This window comes from Canis aureus, chromosome 3, assembly GCF_053574225.1.
Source record: "Canis aureus isolate CA01 chromosome 3, VMU_Caureus_v.1.0, whole genome shotgun sequence".
Taxonomy (NCBI): Eukaryota; Metazoa; Chordata; class Mammalia; order Carnivora; family Canidae; genus Canis; species Canis aureus.
The window spans coordinates 30631115-30647733 of NC_135613.1; the positions used below are offsets into that span (position 1 = coordinate 30631115).

The 16619-nt window shown below is 56.5% G+C and overlaps 2 long non-coding RNA genes across 5 annotated transcripts; both read right to left on the reverse strand.

Annotated features, from left to right (window-relative positions):
• Positions 1 to 577: 577 nt before the first annotated feature.
• On the reverse strand, positions 578 to 16614 carry LOC144310488 (uncharacterized). Of its 4 annotated transcripts, none has more exons than XR_013376218.1 (4): positions 16502 to 16614; positions 8369 to 8537; positions 7523 to 7790; positions 578 to 6932 (listed from the first exon to the last, which is right to left on the reverse strand). It is a non-coding gene; the product is annotated as an uncharacterized LOC144310488 (long non-coding RNA). The 4 variants fall into 4 exon arrangements; XR_013376220.1 differs by lacking the exon at positions 16502 to 16614 and having other exon boundaries at positions 578 to 4369; positions 5029 to 6932; positions 8369 to 8801; XR_013376217.1 differs by lacking the exon at positions 16502 to 16614 and having other exon boundaries at positions 8369 to 8801.
• Positions 13678 to 14431, reverse strand: LOC144304985 (uncharacterized). Its single transcript, XR_013372014.1, has 2 exons — positions 14328 to 14431; positions 13678 to 14284 (listed from the first exon to the last, which is right to left on the reverse strand). It is a non-coding gene; the product is annotated as an uncharacterized LOC144304985 (long non-coding RNA).
• Positions 16615 to 16619: the final 5 nt, after the last annotated feature.

Below are 16619 nucleotides of genomic sequence, written 5' to 3' on the forward strand. Positions count from 1 at the left end.
GTATGAGTGAGGGCTCTCCAGAGAAACAAAAACAAAACGATGTGCATACACGTGGAGAGAAATTTGGTTCAAGGAACTGGCTCACACAATTATGGAAGCTGCAAGCCCCAAATCTGCAGAATGGATGAGGAAGCTGTAGACCCAACCTTTGCAGCCAATGCTATAGTTCAAGTCCCAAGTCTGTCCGCCACAGAATTTCTTCTTGCTCAGGAGATGCCGGTCTTCTGCTCTAGTCAGGCCTTCAACTGCTTGGATGAGACCCACCACATCACAGAGAGCAATCTGCTTCACTAAAACTCCACTGACGTAAATCTCAATCTCATCCAGAAATAACCCTCATGGAAATACCCAGAATAATGTTTGGCCCCATATCTGGGCACCATGGTCCAGCCAAGTTGACACATAAAATAGACAGCCATATCTGGTCTTAAGATGGTGCCCCTCCAGGGATCCCTGAGTGGCGCAGTGGTTTAGCGCCTGCCTTTGGCCCAGGGCGTGATCCTGGAGACCCGGGATCGAATCCCACATCGGGCTCCTGGTGCATGGAGCCTGCTTCTCCCTCTGCCTATGTCTCTGCCTCTCTCTCTCTGTGTGTGTGTGACTATCATAAATAAATAAAAATTAAAAAAAAAAAAGATGGTGCCCCTCCAGGTCTGTCTTTGCCACAGTCGGGAACCTGGCTGTACATCCCAGCAGTGGGATGGGCAGGGTAGTGGGGGTGATATCCCCATTTCTCCCTTATTCCCCAGAAGAATGGCTGTCACGGGGCACCAGCACCACTTTCAGAGGCCAGACAGCTCAGGAACACCATGGGAGACGTGGCCTCAGTGGTCCTCACGTGTCTGTGACGGGCTCGTCCACCACCTCACACTCCAACCCAGGCTGCTGGCTTCTGACGTGCCAGCTCCTCATATTGACATCATAACACTCAAGTGCCGCCCCACATTCCCGATGCCAGACCTGTCCCAGCTCATCCCACGTCACCCTCAGGGGGCCCAGATACCACACATACTATGTCAATTCCCATCTCCTCCACTAGAGCCTTGGATTCACAGGGCAGGCATCCGGGGCCACTTGTGTCCACTGCTGTGTCCCCAACATTGTCTACACCATGATCGGGCACAAAATCGATACTCTATAAATGGATGTTGAATAAATGCATCATCAATATTTCAAAACTGTATTCTAACCTAAACCTGTCCTGTTGCAGCCCCAGACAATGCCTCCCGGTTCCTGTCCACTGTCCTCAACACAACTGTCTTGTCCTCCTTCCTCAGGGTCATTTGTCAGGTCCCCCCAAGGCTTTCAGAAGCCTCCATAGCAGGAGCTGGACACTGAGTGCCTGGGCATCCCTAGGGAGAGCTGTCAACTCAGAGTCGCCTTCAAGGGAGCGAATTTCTGAGCCATGTCCCAAGTGCAGAGAAGTGCACATGCTTGACCTCTGTCCACACCAGCAGGGCTAGCTGCACCCGGGCACCACCTGGCCATATTCCTTTCAGGTGCCGCTTCCCTGGGCCTGGGGTCTAAACCTGGGAGTTTGTGTCAAACTTCTACTACTCAGCCCCTTGCTCCCGAGCCCCTCTCCCCAGGCCTCCAGGTCACTGGAGACCCAGACACAGAGCAATGGCAGAGTCATGAGAGTGTGCAGCCCTGACCCCACAGCCAGCAGCAGGCCCCAAGGGCAGGCCAGACACTGTCCTCCATGTCTCGGTTCCATTCTGGTTCCACTTGCCATCAGACAGACTATCCCAGACCCACTAGGCTTCACAGGCTCCCTTCTGGGTCCCCACACAGGACACGGCAGCCACTCAGAACTGCACCCCAGAAGGCTCTGTTCTGAGGACGCCTATGCCCACACAGAGATGCCAGTGATGCTGGGTGACCCCGTGCCTGCTGGTCTGACCCTGGTCTGGGTCCTTAGTTCCTGCCCCATCTCTTGGCCCTGGTTAACTTAAGATTTGGCATAAAGGTGCTGGAGTGCATATGCAGAGGGGGCCTGGGAACAACCAAAGCAGAGTGTCTGTGTGGAATGTCCATGTTAAATCAAGGCTGGCCTCTCCAGGGAGCCCTAGAAACCCTGGGACCATGGGCTGCTGGTATCCCTCCTCCAACTGGGCTGGGGGCTTGGGTATCTGCCCCAGGAGGGAAGCAGAGGCAGGAACAAGGTTCAAGACACAGTACGGGAAGGAAAGCTTCAAGGAAAAGTGGGGAGTAGGCAGCAGCTGGAGTGTGATGCTGAGAGAACACAGCCCTGCCCCAGGGCACACCCCCCAGGAGCAGCCCAGCCAGTGGCCCCAGGGCTCCGTTACAGCCTCTGTCACTCTGGGCCTCCCATCTTCCTTTGTGGCTGAGAGATGTGGACCAGCACATCTCTCCCTCCATCGTGCTTCGTCAGAAGCCCCACAAAGGAAGGTCTTCTAGAAGCCCACGGAGTGGGGAGTGGGGAGAGAGGGAAAGTCTGCACCCTTGACCTGGGTCCCAAGTCCTGGCTATGCCTCCTAGGTCCTAGCAGCAGAGGCCCTGTGGACATAGGGGCCTAGCTTGGCCCGCCCTGTAGTGACCCGAAGACCTCGCAGAGGGGCTGAGCTCAGGGGCAGCAGAGGGTGGCAGAAGGCAGGGTGAGCACACTCCACCCACCACCAGGCAAGACCCCAAGCACAGAACGAGAGTACAGACATCACTGTGGCATCAGATCAACGTTGCCTCCGGACCAGCAAGCAGGCACTGTGCAGGGGCAGGGGTTCCTCTGTGACGAGCCTGCATGAGAGCACCTGCCACTTCTCCCCGATTCATATGGAATACGCTTTCACACCCCTCGTCCAACAGGGTGTTGGGAGCCAAAGAGGCACTTTCTCTACAGAAGGGGCTGCTGCTCATGAGACCCTGGCCCACCCATAGATTCTGAAGGTCGTCAGAGAAGGAGCCACCTTCCTTGCCCTGCCCCTGCCGCCCTCATCCTGAGTCTCCTTGGAGCCGGCCACAGGAGCTGGAGCCCCTACCGTGGCTGCAGTTCCCTGTCTCGTCCTGCCCCCTGCTGTCAGGACTGAGACACCAGACTACAGGGTGAGCAGGCCCGGGATGGCTCTCCAGCTGGCCACCCTCCACTTAGCACTTACTGGCACCCAGCACTTCCCCTCCTGGGGTGGGGGGAGGGGAGAGGACCTCCCCCCTGCAAGCTCACCTGGTAGCGAAGTTCAGTCAGGGGCAGGATATCTAAGTCCAGAACCTGACGCTACTACCTCCTTGCTATGTGGTCTTGGGCATGTTTTCTCTCCTCCTCATGCCTCAGTCTCCCCAGGTGTAAATGGATGCAATGAGAGAACCCATCTCTAGGGTGCTTCAAAAATCAAATGAGGTCATGCACAGAAGAAGCTTAGAACAGTGTCAGGCACAATGAAAGTGCCCTCAGAGCACATAAGCATCACTATGCTCACCCCATCAGCATGGGGGCTCAGATGCCGAATGTCCCCAGTGTCACCTGACTTGGCTACTCCATCAACAGTTACCAGGGAGCTGCGAAGGGCCCGGCTTCCATCCCAGTACACCCCACTTCTGTGTTAGCCACCTTTGCAGGTGGGTACCCTACTCTCTACAAAGATGAGACCCTCATGCCAATCAGTAGTTAGGGTGGCCAAGTATGCACAGCTGGGGCACCATACCTCTACTGATGCCTGAGTGCCCTGTTTGCCCTGCCATCCCCCGAAGACTTCCCCAGAAAACTGCCTTGTACTTCCAGCACCAGTGCACAGCCCAGGCCAGGAGGCTTGAGAGGTAAGTGAACATTGGGGCCTGGACCACTGGACCTCAGGAGCAGCTCTACTATCTCAGAAAGTTGGACGTACCTGACACTGCAAAGTTTAAAAAGCCACTGCTAGCAAGAGCCCCATGGTGACACTGAAGCTAAACTTATCACCATCTGGACACAGCACCATGGCCTGTGGGTGACCTTAAGTAACCAGTAACTCAGGTGCCACCAGGCACAGAACCGAGGGTTTACTGACCTTAAAACACATGACTTTTTAAACTCCAGGTAGTAAATGAACGGCAAGAACATCATCCCATTGGAGGTACAGATAATTAATTTGTGGATGACGGGGAAGGCTGGCCTCCGGGGCACGCTAGTGGCCAGGGGTACTGTGGGTCGGGGGTGCAGAGGAGCCTGGCTTGGGTCCTGGTGGTCCTGGGGAGGGGGAAGAATGTGTTTCTGCCAGCCCAGGGACCCGTGTTTCATCATCTCAGCAAGTTGGCGGGAGCTGTTTAACAAATCACTGCAGTTTGGCGGCCCCTGGGCTTTCGCCGGCCTCACTTCCGAGCAGCGCAAATATTAAAACATCGTTATCTGTGTGCCTCTCCACTGGAAGATTGCATCCTTGCAGCAATGGAATCAAAAAATTTTAGTAAATTAAAAAATTATTCAAAAGAACATTTCTCTCTCACCAAGAAAAAGGCAGGGTGCCTCTCATTTTCCTGAGAGGAGAAATGTTCTATAAAACCTTTCCCTTTGTAATCAGGTGCATACAATGGGCATTAGTTCCAGGGAATTCAGCAGAAATCACCAGAAAAGAGATAAGAAAGTTCCAACCAGCCTACGAAAGAGGGAGAGGGAGTTACAGACCCACCAGGACACTGTATTTCATCTTCTCCATGGGGAGGGGGCAAATAATTTAATCTGTCTCCCACCTCTGGGGGACCTCTAAGATGTCCCACCTGGCAGGAGGGCCTGCCTTCCTGGGCCATGGGTCATCCCAAGTAATCCAACGACAAGATGCACATGATACTTCTAGGGTAGGGCCGGCCATGCCTCAAAGACCAGCCCTGTGATTTAGGTACCCATCACCTGGAGACTGAGACCAACGATGCACGCAACCCACTAGTCAATAATCAATTGATGGATCCTCAGTCATCCCTCCGTGAGGCAGAGCTATCTAATGAGCATGTGGGGCAGGGAGGCTTGGGGGAGCTCTCTGGTTGGCGATCCCCTGCGTGTGCATCAATGCTGACCCAGTGGGGAGGGCCAGCGAAACTCACTTTGGGCACTTTTCAGGATCTGTTCATGTGTCTCTTCCTTTGGCTGATCTCAACTTGTGTCCATTCCCCGTAAGAGCCCTCGGAGAGTTCCATGACCCCTTCTAGAGAATTAGCTAACCAGAGGGTGGTCATGGGGACTCCAAGCTTGCAGCTGAAGGGAGGTCTCATGTGGACTGCGTCCTTTACCTGTGAAGTTGAGGGATGCCTGGGTGGCTCAGTGGTTGAGCGTCTGTCTTCAGCTCAGGGCATGATCCCGGGGTCCTGGGATCGAGTCCCGCATCAAGTTCACGTCAGGGAGCCTGCTTCTCTGCCTATGTCTCTGCCTCTCTCTCTGTGTCTCTCATGAATAAATAACTTTGAAACTGGGCTAAATTCATGCCATGTATCTGAGACAGAACAAGAGTCAGAGAGAGAGAGAAAGAAAGAATATCATTCTCCCAATTCCTCATCTGGTACGAATGTGTCTTCTGGATATTGACGTTCTATATCCTAGGACCAACAAATCCAAGAGAAAAGATTATCCCCACCTTTTCACCTCTAAATTCATGCCAATTGTGCTAGTTTGAAAATGTCCAAAAATTCCAGATGGTTCAGTCATAAAACCCTCAACGAGACACAAACCTTGTTAGCCGCCCCTCGTCTGTGAGCCAAAAACCCAGGAACCAAAAGAGACGAGTGTGGAGACCAGATAACAAAGCAGGCCCTGCCTTCCACTTTCTGCCCAGACTTCAAAAAGACGGCTGGAGTGGCACAAGCTGAAACCGTTCCATGAAGCAGCCGGGACAGAGCGGGGAGGAATCCAGCCTTGGCAGCGGCACCACCGGAGAAGCAAGGTTACATCCGTGACATTAGCTCACACCTGTTAGCTGCTGCGAGCAAGGCCGCGGGTAACCCTGGCTGTGCCACTGAAATTTACGTACAATGCCATTTATCCAGCGTTTAGCTGCCTCGAAATGCACTGACCTGAATCTGTTCTGGATTCTTAGCAAGCAGCAAGACAGGGATGCCAGCCGCGGGGATGCGAGGAGACAGATGCCCTTCAAGGATAGCGGGGATTCCTTCATGCAGAGGAGCCAGCCGGAGTGAGGGCAGGCTGATGTGCCATGCTGTCCCCCGTGTCCACGGAGCAAGGGGAACCCTCGCTGACCCATGTGGGGAGGCCCTTCCCGTGTCCCTTGGGACTCCAGTTTACTCAGAGCCACCTTCTCAGCTTGACTTACAGACTCACATCAGTTATGGTTTTGTGAATTAACCACTTCCTCGATCAGATACCTTTCTTTGTTCCCTGAGCCGGCTACCATCCACATGATAAGGAGAAATACGGGGCTCCCCCTGACTTTGCCATGTTTCCCAACAAATACTGCTGATGCAAAATCTCTCTGGTCCCACATCACTGCAAGCAAAACTGCATATTCGTGGCATGTCTTTCAAGTGGGTGAAAGACCACAGGAAAGAAGGGATTCATGTATTGTCTGGGCCTCCAGGGGCAGGCACTTCTGCCTTCCTGAGCTGGCTCTTGCCTGCTTGCCCTCTGGCTGCCCTGGCTGTCCCTCCGAGGGCCTTCATCACCCATACTGACACCCGGGGAAGATGCAGGCACCTGATAGCATCTCTACAGCCCAGAGGAAACTCATCTGATTTGGAATCTGATGAAATTTAGCTCTCCAAGGCCACAGCCATAAATAGACCTAGACTCGGGGTCGGTCATTCTTGGTCCTATTGCTCTATGTCCTGCCAGAATGTGACATCAGTGAGAACGGGCAGGACCACCGCAGTGCCTTCTCCTGCATGGCTTCCCCGACGTGGGTGGTGGCAGGGTCCTACCAATGCTTGGGTTCTGGTGCCTGAAACACAGACCGTTCCAACAGAACTTATTCTTGCACAGCCGCATACCATTACGTTGCCTACGGAGGGAAAAACAACCACCAGTTAATGATCATCGTATTTGTGGACAAATTTCATTTCTTTGGCGGCTGTCCCTAACGTGTCACTGATGCTTAGCCAAATGAGCCAAAAGGGCGATGGGACACGGAAGCATTTGTGAGTGGGAGGCAGAAATAAACCTGCTGTGAGCGCCTAATTTACACATTCAGCTCCGCAGACCGAACCTCGCTTGGCGGTTAATATGATCATAAGCTGATTTCCACCACCACCACCCTGCTTGCTTGAGGGCAAGGGAGCTCCCAAAATAGGGCTTTTCATCTTTGTGTTTTTCTTCCCGCCTGCCCAAAGGTTCTCATAAAATGGCATTTTCTTCATCTAGCTGGAAATTTAGCCTTTTCCAGGCTCTGCAAATTCCAGGCTTTTTATTCAAAGGACATTGTAACTGTGGTCCCCCCCCACACACACTGTGCAGCTAGCAGCTAGGGAGCTTCCAGGCCAAGGCAATGTCAGGGTTCGTGGTCTGAATGCTCCGTGCTGACTGCAGCTCATTTGTACCCCAAAGGGAGTGAAAACTGCAAGCCCCTCCCTCCCTGGTGGGAACCACACCTGCCTGTGGTCAGGGTCCCAGCCGTGTGATATGGTCTGCGATGCTTCTAAAGATGCTGAGGCACACACAGAAAGCTCCGTAAATGTTTGGTGAATAAAATGAATATCCAATGGTAGCACTTAAAACGTGCTGAGGAGGTGTCAGAAGACAGTTCCCGGCTGATGGGGGCTGATCTGCACTGCTCCAACACTGGTGGAATGTGGAAGCATTATAAGGATTTTCCTTCATGCACATTTGCATCCTGACTACTTCCCAAAATGACTTTGAGTTGCTATCAATAAAAACAGAAGTGCTATTAGATTTTTAGGACACACACCTAATTGCAGAACAGACAGAAGGCAAGAATTGAAAGCCAAGTGGATGTGAAAAACAGTGTCAAGAAATCCCAAGTAAGGACCCCTCGTGGTGGTATCTCTAGGTGACCACAGCTGTGAGCATGGAGGGCACCAGGTCCCCTGTCTCTGAGGTGCCAGATGAGAAGCTGGCCCTGGACAATGACCTTCTGCTGACCAGGAACTTACTGAAGCATGCACATGTGTAATCACCCACGCTTGCACACTCTTCCCAGCAGGGTGTAGGAGATTTGAAGCAGAACACGGCCAATTGTTCTCAAACATTTTAATGCCACAAACTGTTTGATTAGCCTGCAAATGAGCTACAAAAATCCCATCCATGTTTAGCCACCAGGGAAGCTTCGTGAAGACCGTCCCCACCCACCCATCCCTGCACAGGTACGTGCCTGTGGCCCCTCTCCGCATCTTCCTCCAGCTGTGTATGCACACACATTCTGCACACTAAAAGCCAATGCCAGCACTGCCTCCTCCAGAAAGCTTTTCTTGCCCAACCTACCTCTACATGACCACTTCCTGCTCCACACTGGCGGCCCTTTGGAACACCATGGCACTTCCCAGCAGCCACAGCAGGAGCTCTGCATGCCTCTCATGTGCCCTCTGAAGCTCAGAGCTTGCATGGCCTCCTTCAACTGCATCCCGAAGATGCCTTACAGGACCCCAGGAACCTATGTGGCATTAGGTGAGGAGTTGAGATCTTTTCCACAGTAGACATCTGTCCGACCATGGTGAGGAGTTGAGATCTTTTCCACAGTAGACATCTGTCCAACCATGGAGCTATGCTTGTCCAACTCATAAAATGAAAACCAGGCTGGGAGCTTTTATTTTTTTAATCAATGCTTAAACATATCACATTCCTTTTATAACTAGACTTGTTTTTCAGAGCGGTTTAGGTTCATGGCCAAACTGAGAAGATACTGAGATTTCTCATATTTCCCCTGTCCCTCCCACCATCACTCAGCCTCCCCCACTAGCAACAACCCCCCCCCCCAGAGTGGGACACATGTTATCATTGGTGAACATATGTTGACACGTCATCATCCCCCAGAGCCCACAGTTTACAGTGGGGTTCACTCTTGGTGTTGGACATTCTTTGGGTTTGGATGAAAATAGTAATTACTCCTAGAGTCACTTCATTGCCTGAATGACCCTATCTTCAGCTCATCCGCCTGCCTCACCCGTCTAGTTTTGCCTTTTCCAGAATGTCACATAGCTGGAATCATACAGCATGTACAGATTTCTGATTGGCTTCTTGTCGTTAGTGTGATGCAATTGGTTCCTCCATGTCTTTCCATGGCTTGACGGCTCATTTCTTCTTAGTGCTGAATAATACTCCATAGTCTGGATGGACCGTTTTGTTAACCCACTAACCTTTTCTAAAGGACTTCTTAGCTGTTTTTAAGTTTTAGCAATTACAAGTAAGGATGCTATCCAACATGCTTGTGCAGGCTTTTGTGTGGATATAAGTTTCACATCCTTTGAGTGGATACCAAGGAGCATGCGTGCTGGATGACAGGGTATGAAGATGTTCAGTTCTGTAAGAAACCACCAACCTGTCTTCCAAAGTGGCCATGGCATGTTGCATTCCAACAGCCATGAGAGAGCTCCTGCTGCTTCATATTCTTCTGTGAGCTTTTTGACTTGTGGTTTTCCCTCACTTAAAAAATTACTATATCTGCTTTTTTATATATAAAAGGTCAGCATAAGAGAGACAATCCTTCGTCATACAGGCCACCATCTGCTGGTACTAAGGAGATGTGCTCCAGGCCAGGATGACCCAAGTGAACGAATCCACTGACTTAATCAATTGAAAATTCTCTCTAACTTTTTCGCCAGCCACGCAGTGTTTGTGGAGGGCAAATATTGAACTGTGGACATAGCAGTGTTTGGATGGTGAGCTTGTGTTACAGGCGAGAATACAGAGTTTCCTCCCAATCTTCAATCCACAACTTCCTCATATGCATTCTTACCACCATTCATCCTTTCAACAAATATTTGCTGAGCACCTAGCAGCATGTCCCGGCCACTGAGCCCGGCTCTGGGGCCGTGGTCATGAGCAAGATGCAGGCCTTGCCTTCCAGGAGCTGAGGATCCCTGTGGGGGACTGACCACAAACAAGGAGCACACCTGCCATTAGGACGGCCCTCATTGTGTCCCCACCTGGAAGGCAGGGCACAATCAGTCTTGAAGAGGGAAATGAAGTACACGTCAGGAACCCACACAGAGGCACGGGCTTTGGTTCTAGCATGCAGGATTCATGGCATCCCAGTGCCAGGAGCCCGAGAAGCAAAGAACGGCTCCTCCACCAGCTTGGGGCTTCCTGCCTCACCAGAAGTGGCAGCCCTGGGGCAGGTGCAGCCCTGGCCCAGGTGTGGGCTCCTGCCTGCTTCCTCCTGCTGCGCTTGAATGGGACTTGGTCCTGGAGGGAAGAGGTGACCCTGAGTAATTTCCACTGCCACTTCCTACCAGGAGCCTTATCTCACACCCCCACCCCCATGAGCTGTCCCTTGATGTGGCTTCTCCCCTGTAACTTCCCTCACTGCTGAAGATTTACAATTCCTTGTTTGATTATTATACCAGCACCCACCCCCCTCACCCCCACCCTAACCACCACTCTACCACCTTAGACTAAAAGCATGACAAAGGCAGGCCTGATGACTCCCTTGAGTGCACCACTGTTGTAAGCCCAGGTCTAGCCCAGTCCCTGGCATACAAGAGGAGCTTAGCACACAACAGTTTAGCAAACACCTAGAATGAACAAGCGAGCAAATGAAGGAGTGATGCTCCAAGAGAGAAAAGAGTCACAGTGCCCCACATCCTGAAGGAAAAGCAGAACACTAAATAAAGCTATAATGAGGAAAGTGAACTTGTGGGCAATTGATTGGTCAGGAGAAGTCTGGTGATGCCCCCTCCCGTCAAGGACAGGCAATTTAAGCTGATTTGAGGTCTGAAGCAGGTATTATTAGTCAGGAAAGATAAGTGGGGGGCTGGGGAGAGCAAGTTTTCCAAGGAGGAGCCATAGCTCAGGGAGCACACACAGCAGAGGGTGAGGGAGAGAGCAGTGGAGCTGTGGTAGGCACCTCACCTCCTACACATTCATTCAACAAACATCACTGAACACCTACCATGTGCAAGGGCTTAAACTGTAGAAGCATGAGGAAGCACCAAAGAGCTTCAGCAGGGGGTCAGCTGGCACTGGTAAGTGACCACTCCCCTGCTGTGGGCTCTGTGGGCAAAACAAGGAGGGGGACCAGCTGTGCAGTCTGGAATTAGCAAGAATGGCCACTGACTGGATCTGGGCGGTGAGGGAGGGTGAGCTGATGGGGCGGGGGGGCGGGGGGGGCGGGAACTGGGTGTCAGGCCTGAGCAGCTGGGGGACTGGACACACCATTCCCACATTGGGGGAGGGGTGGGGGAGCAGGGCATACTTGAAAACAGAGATGAAACCCTCCCCGTGGGGGGCTGGACTCTGGAGGCCCCACCAAGTCAGGTGAACTCATGCAGGGGTCCCAACACCTGCTGACACCATGTGCAATGGGAGAGCCAAGAACTAGCTGGTGGCAATCAAGTCCTAGTTTATGAAAGTGGAGTTCTGAAGGACTCCGGAATAAAATTTCAGGACCTGGCTTATTAGGAAACCAATCTCGGTGCAAATGGGACAAGTTAGGGCCACCAGGTTGGCTCAGTGGTTTAGCACCGCCTTCAGCCCAGGGTGTGATCCTGGAGACCCGTTATTGAGTCCCACGTCAGGCTCCCTGCATGGAGCCTGCTTCTCCCTCTGCCTGTGTCTCTGCCTCTCTCTCTCTCAATCTCTCTCTCTTTCTCTCAAATAAATAAAATTTTAAAGAATGAGATAGTTTGGGTGTTTAACATGGTCCAGCCTTGGGTTTCCCTCCAACAGCTGGCAATGACCTTATCGGTTTCCTTTTCAAATAGATTTTCCTGCCCAAGCACATCTGTCTTCCTTTCACACAGACCATGCAAAACATGCAGCTAGAAACACAACCCTAGGGCAGCCTGGGTGGCTCAGCAGTTTAGCGCCGCCTTCAGTCCAGGGCGTGATCCTGGAGACCCAGGATCGAGTCCTGTGTCAGGTTCCCTGCATGGAGCCTGCTTCTCCCTCTGCCTGTGTCTCTGCCTCTCTCTCTTTCTCTGTGTCTCTCATGAATAAATAAATCTTAAAAAAACAACAAAAACACAACCCTGGGAAGGAAGGAGGGTCCAGACAGTGGCCGGGGGACAAGCATGCATATATGTAAGTGCGTGTGAATACGTGTGAACACGTGAGCGTGAGCACGTGGGAGAGAATGAGTACCTGAGTGTGAACACACGTGGGAGCATGAGCGCATGTATGAGTGTGAGCGTGAGCGCAGAAGCGTGCACAATAGCCCCGCGTGTGTCCGCACCTGCTGCCAGAAGCAGCCCGCGGGGGATCTGCCTGAAGGGGCCCCACCTAGTCTGCAGGGCAGGGATGCAGCGGCGGGATGGGGGGGGGGGCGCTCACATTTATGCACTAGATAGGCTCACTGGGTGTATTTCCAGGCTGAGGGAGGCGGTCCCCAGGAGCAGAGGAGTCAGCGCCTGGAGAGAAGAGTAAGAAGCACGTGTGCTGGGGAACAACGCGCAGAGGGACCCTCGAGCAGTACATGGGGCCGAGCACAACACAGGTCACTTTTCGACCTCTACAGTTAACTGGAAAATCTAATGCTTCTGACAAAACTGCCTATTTTAAATGTTCTCACCTGTAAAAATATAATAACCAGCACTCTCCTGGATGGCGAAGCACACCTACGGTGGCTGCTGCAATTGTGGGGCGCCACCAGGAGGCCAGTCCTGGAGGGGCAGCGGCCAGCCAGGCCAGAGAACAGACTGGTGTCCCTCAGCCCTGGCAGAGGGTCGATGGGCCAGAGGACAAGCTGGCGTGCCTCAGTTCTGGCAGGGGGTGGGGGGAGTCGATGAGCCAAAGGACAGACTGGTGTCCCTCAGTCCTGGGGCGGGGTGGGGGAGAGTCGATGAGCCAGAGGACAGACTGGTGTCCCTCGGTCCTGGGGGGTGTCAATGGGCCAGAGGACAAGCTGGTATCCCTCAGTCCTGGGGGGGTAGGGCTGATGGGCCAAAGGACAGGCTGGTGTCCCTCAGTCCTGGGGGGAGGGCCAATGGGCCAGAGGACAGACTGGTGTCCCTCAGCCCTGGGGGAGGGTCGATGGGCCAGAGGACAAGCTGGCGTGCCTCAGTCCTGGGAGAGGGGAGTCAATGAGCCAGAGGACAGACTGGTGTCCCTCAGCCCTGGGGGAGGGTCGATGGGCCAGAGGACAAGCTGGTGTCCCTCAGTCCTGGGGGGGGTGCCAATGGGTCAGGGGACAGACTGGTGTCCCTCAGACCTGGGGTGGGGTGGTGATGGACCAGAGGCCAGACTAGTGTCCCTCAGTGTTGGGGGGTTCGATGAGCCAGAGGACAGAGCTGGTGTCCCTCAGTCCTGGGGTGGGGTGGCGATGGGCCAGAGGAAGAGCTGGTGTCCCTAAGCCCTGGTGGGGGAGTGAGGGGGTCAATGGGCCAGAGGACAGACAGGTGTCCCTCAGTGTTGGAAGGGGTCGATGGGCCAGAGGACAGACAGGTATCCCTCAGTGTTTGCGGAGTCGATGGGCCTGAGGACAGGCTGGTGTCCCTCAGTGTTGTAGGGGGTCGATGGGCCAGAGGACAGGCAAGTGTCCCTCAGTGTTTGAGGGGTCGATGGGCCTGAGGCCAGACTGGTGTCCCTCAGTGTTGGGAGGGTCAATGGGCCAGAGGACAGACAGGTGTCCCTCAGTGTTGGGGGGGGGGTCGATGGACCAGAGGACAGACAGGTGTCCCTCAGTATTGGGGGCGGATGGGCCAGAGGATGGACAGGTGTCCCTCAGTGTTGGGGGGGTTGATGGGCCAGAGGATAGACAGGTGTCCCTCAGTGTTGGGGGCGGTCGATGGGCCAGAAGATGGACAGGTGTCCCTCAGGGTTGGGGAGTGGATGGGACAGAGGACAGACAGGTATCCTTCAGTGTTGGCGGGATCAATGGGCCAGAGGACAAACAGGTGTCCCTCAGTGTTGGCGGGGTCGATGGGCCAGAGGACAGACAGGAGTCCCGGATGGGCCAGAGGACACACAGGTGTCCCTCAGTCCTGGGGGAGTTGATGGGCCAGAGGACGGACAGGTATCCCTCAGTGTTGGGGGGGCCGATGGGCCAGAGAACAGACAGGTATCCCTCAGTGTTGGGCGGGGGGATGGGCCAGAAAACAGGCAGGTGTCCCTCAGTTCTGGCAGTCAATGGGCCAGAGGACAGACAGGTGTCCCTCAGTCCTGGGGAATCAATGGCCTGAGAGGGACAGGTGTCCTTCAGTCCTGGGGTTCGATGGCCCGAGGACGGAAAGGGGTCCCTCAATCCTAGCAGGTCGATGGCCCGAGGACGGAGAGGCGTCCCTCAGACCTGGGGGTTGATGGCCCAAGGACGGACAGGCGCCCCTCAGCTGGGGTCGGTCCCGAGGACGGACAGGCGCCCCTCAGGTGGGGTCGGTCCCGAGGACGGACAGGCGCCCCTCAGGTGGGGTCGGTCCCGAGGACGGACAGGCGCCCCTCAGGTGGGGTCGGTCCCGAGGACGGACAGGCGCCCCTCAGGTGGGGTCGGTCCCGAGGACGGACAGGCGCCCCTCAGGTGGGGTCGGTCCCGAGGACGGACAGGCGCCCCTCAGGTGGGGTCGGTCCCGAGGACTGACAGGCGCCCCTCAGCTGGGGTCGGTCCCGAGGACGGACAGGCGCCCCTCAGCTGGGGTCGGTCCGAGGACGGACAGGCGCCCCTCAGGTGGGGTCGGTCCCGAGGACGAACAGGCGCCCCTCAGCTGGGGTCGGTCCCGAGGACGGACAGGCGCCCCTCAGCTGGGGTCGGTCCCGAGGACGGACAGGCGCCCCTCAGCTGGGGTCGGTCCCGAGGACGGACAGTCGCCCCTCAGCTGGGGTCGGTCCCGAGGACGGACAGGCGCCCCTCAGGTGGGGTCGGTCCCGAGGACGGACAGGCGCCCCTCAGCTGGGGTCGGTCCCGAGGACGGACAGGCGCCCCTCAGGTGGGGTCGGTCCCGAGGACGGACAGGCGCCCCTCAGGTGGGGTCGGTCCCGAGGACGGACAGGCGCCCCTCAGGTGGGGTCGGTCCCGAGGACGGACAGGCGCCCCTCAGCTGGGGTCGGTCCCGAGGACGGACAGGCGCCCCTCAGCTGGGGTCGGTCCCGAGGACGGACAGGCGCCCCTCAGGTGGGGTCGGTCCCGAGGACGGACAGGCGCCCCTCAGCTGGGGTCGGTCCCGAGGACGGACAGGCGCCCCTCAGCTGGGGTCGGTCCCGAGGACGGACAGGCGCCCCTCAGGTGGGGTCGGTCCCGAGGACGGACAGGCGCCCCTCAGCTGGGGTCGGTCCCGAGGACGGACAGGCGCCCCTCAGGTGGGGTCGGTCCCGAGGACGGACAGGCGCCCCTCAGCTGGGGTCGGTCCCGAGGACGGACAGGCGCCCCTCAGGTGGGGTCGGTCCCGAGGACGGACAGGCGCCCCTCAGCTGGGGTCGGTCCCGAGGACGGACAGGCGCCCCTCAGGTGGGGTCGGTCCCGAGGACGGACAGGCGCCCCTCAGGTGGGGTCGGTCCCGAGGACGGACAGGCGCCCCTCAGCTGGGGTCGGTCCCGAGGACGGACAGGCGCCCCTCAGCTGGGGTCGGTCCCGAGGACGGACAGGCGCCCCTCAGCTGGGGTCGGTCCCGAGGACGGACAGGCGCCCCTCAGGTGGGGTCGGTCCCGAGGACGGACAGGCGCCCCTCAGCTGGGGTCGGTCCCGAGGACGGACAGGCGCCCCTCAGGTGGGGTCGGTCCCGAGGACGGACAGGCGTCCCTCAGCTGGGGTCGGTCCCGAGGACGGACAGGCGCCCCTCAGCTGGGGTCGGTCCCGAGGACGGACAGGCGCCCCTCAGGTGGGGTCGGTCGCGAGGACGGACAGGCGCCCCTCAGCTGGGGTCGGTCCCGAGGACCGCGCGGCCCTCAGTCGCGGGGAGGCTGGCGGGCGGTGCAGCGGCGTCTCCAGGCAGCAGTCCTCGCCCTCAGCGCTGGGCCTGGGCGTCCTAGCGAGCCTGGGTTCGTCCGTCTAAACTCTGGGAGGCGTCCCTGGGCTCGTCGGGTCCCCGCGCCGCCGGGAGGCCGGGCGCTGGCCGGGGCCGCGGAGGAGCCGCCCGCCGGGTGACCCGGGAGGAAGCGCCGTCCGAGGCCGTCCGAGGCCGTCCGCGCCCGGGGGTAAGGGCCAGCGGAGGTCCCCGCAGCGGTCAAGCCCGGGCCGGTCGTGTAGTCCCTGCCGCCGACCTGGAGGAAGAAGCCCGCAGGGACTCGCCAGCCGGCAGCCCCCGGGCCGGGCACTCCCGCGCTGCCGCGACGCGCGGACTCCAGGGACCGGAGCCCAGAAGCCCGCCCCCCGGAGAACGAAGAGAGACCGCCCTCCGGCGGACAACCACTTCCCGCCTTACTCCAGACACGTGGCCGGCGCCCAAGGCGGTGCCCCTCACAAACATGGCCGCCTTTCCCCCCACCCCCATGCTGTGACCTCGGAGGCGCCCCTCACAAACATGGCCGCCGCACCCTTAAATGCTGTGAACACAGGAGCAGCCAGCAGGTGCCCTTCACAAACATGGCCGCCGCCCCTCTTAAGTCCTGTGGCCACAGCGGAAGCCCGCCGGGTGCCCCTCAAAAACCTGGC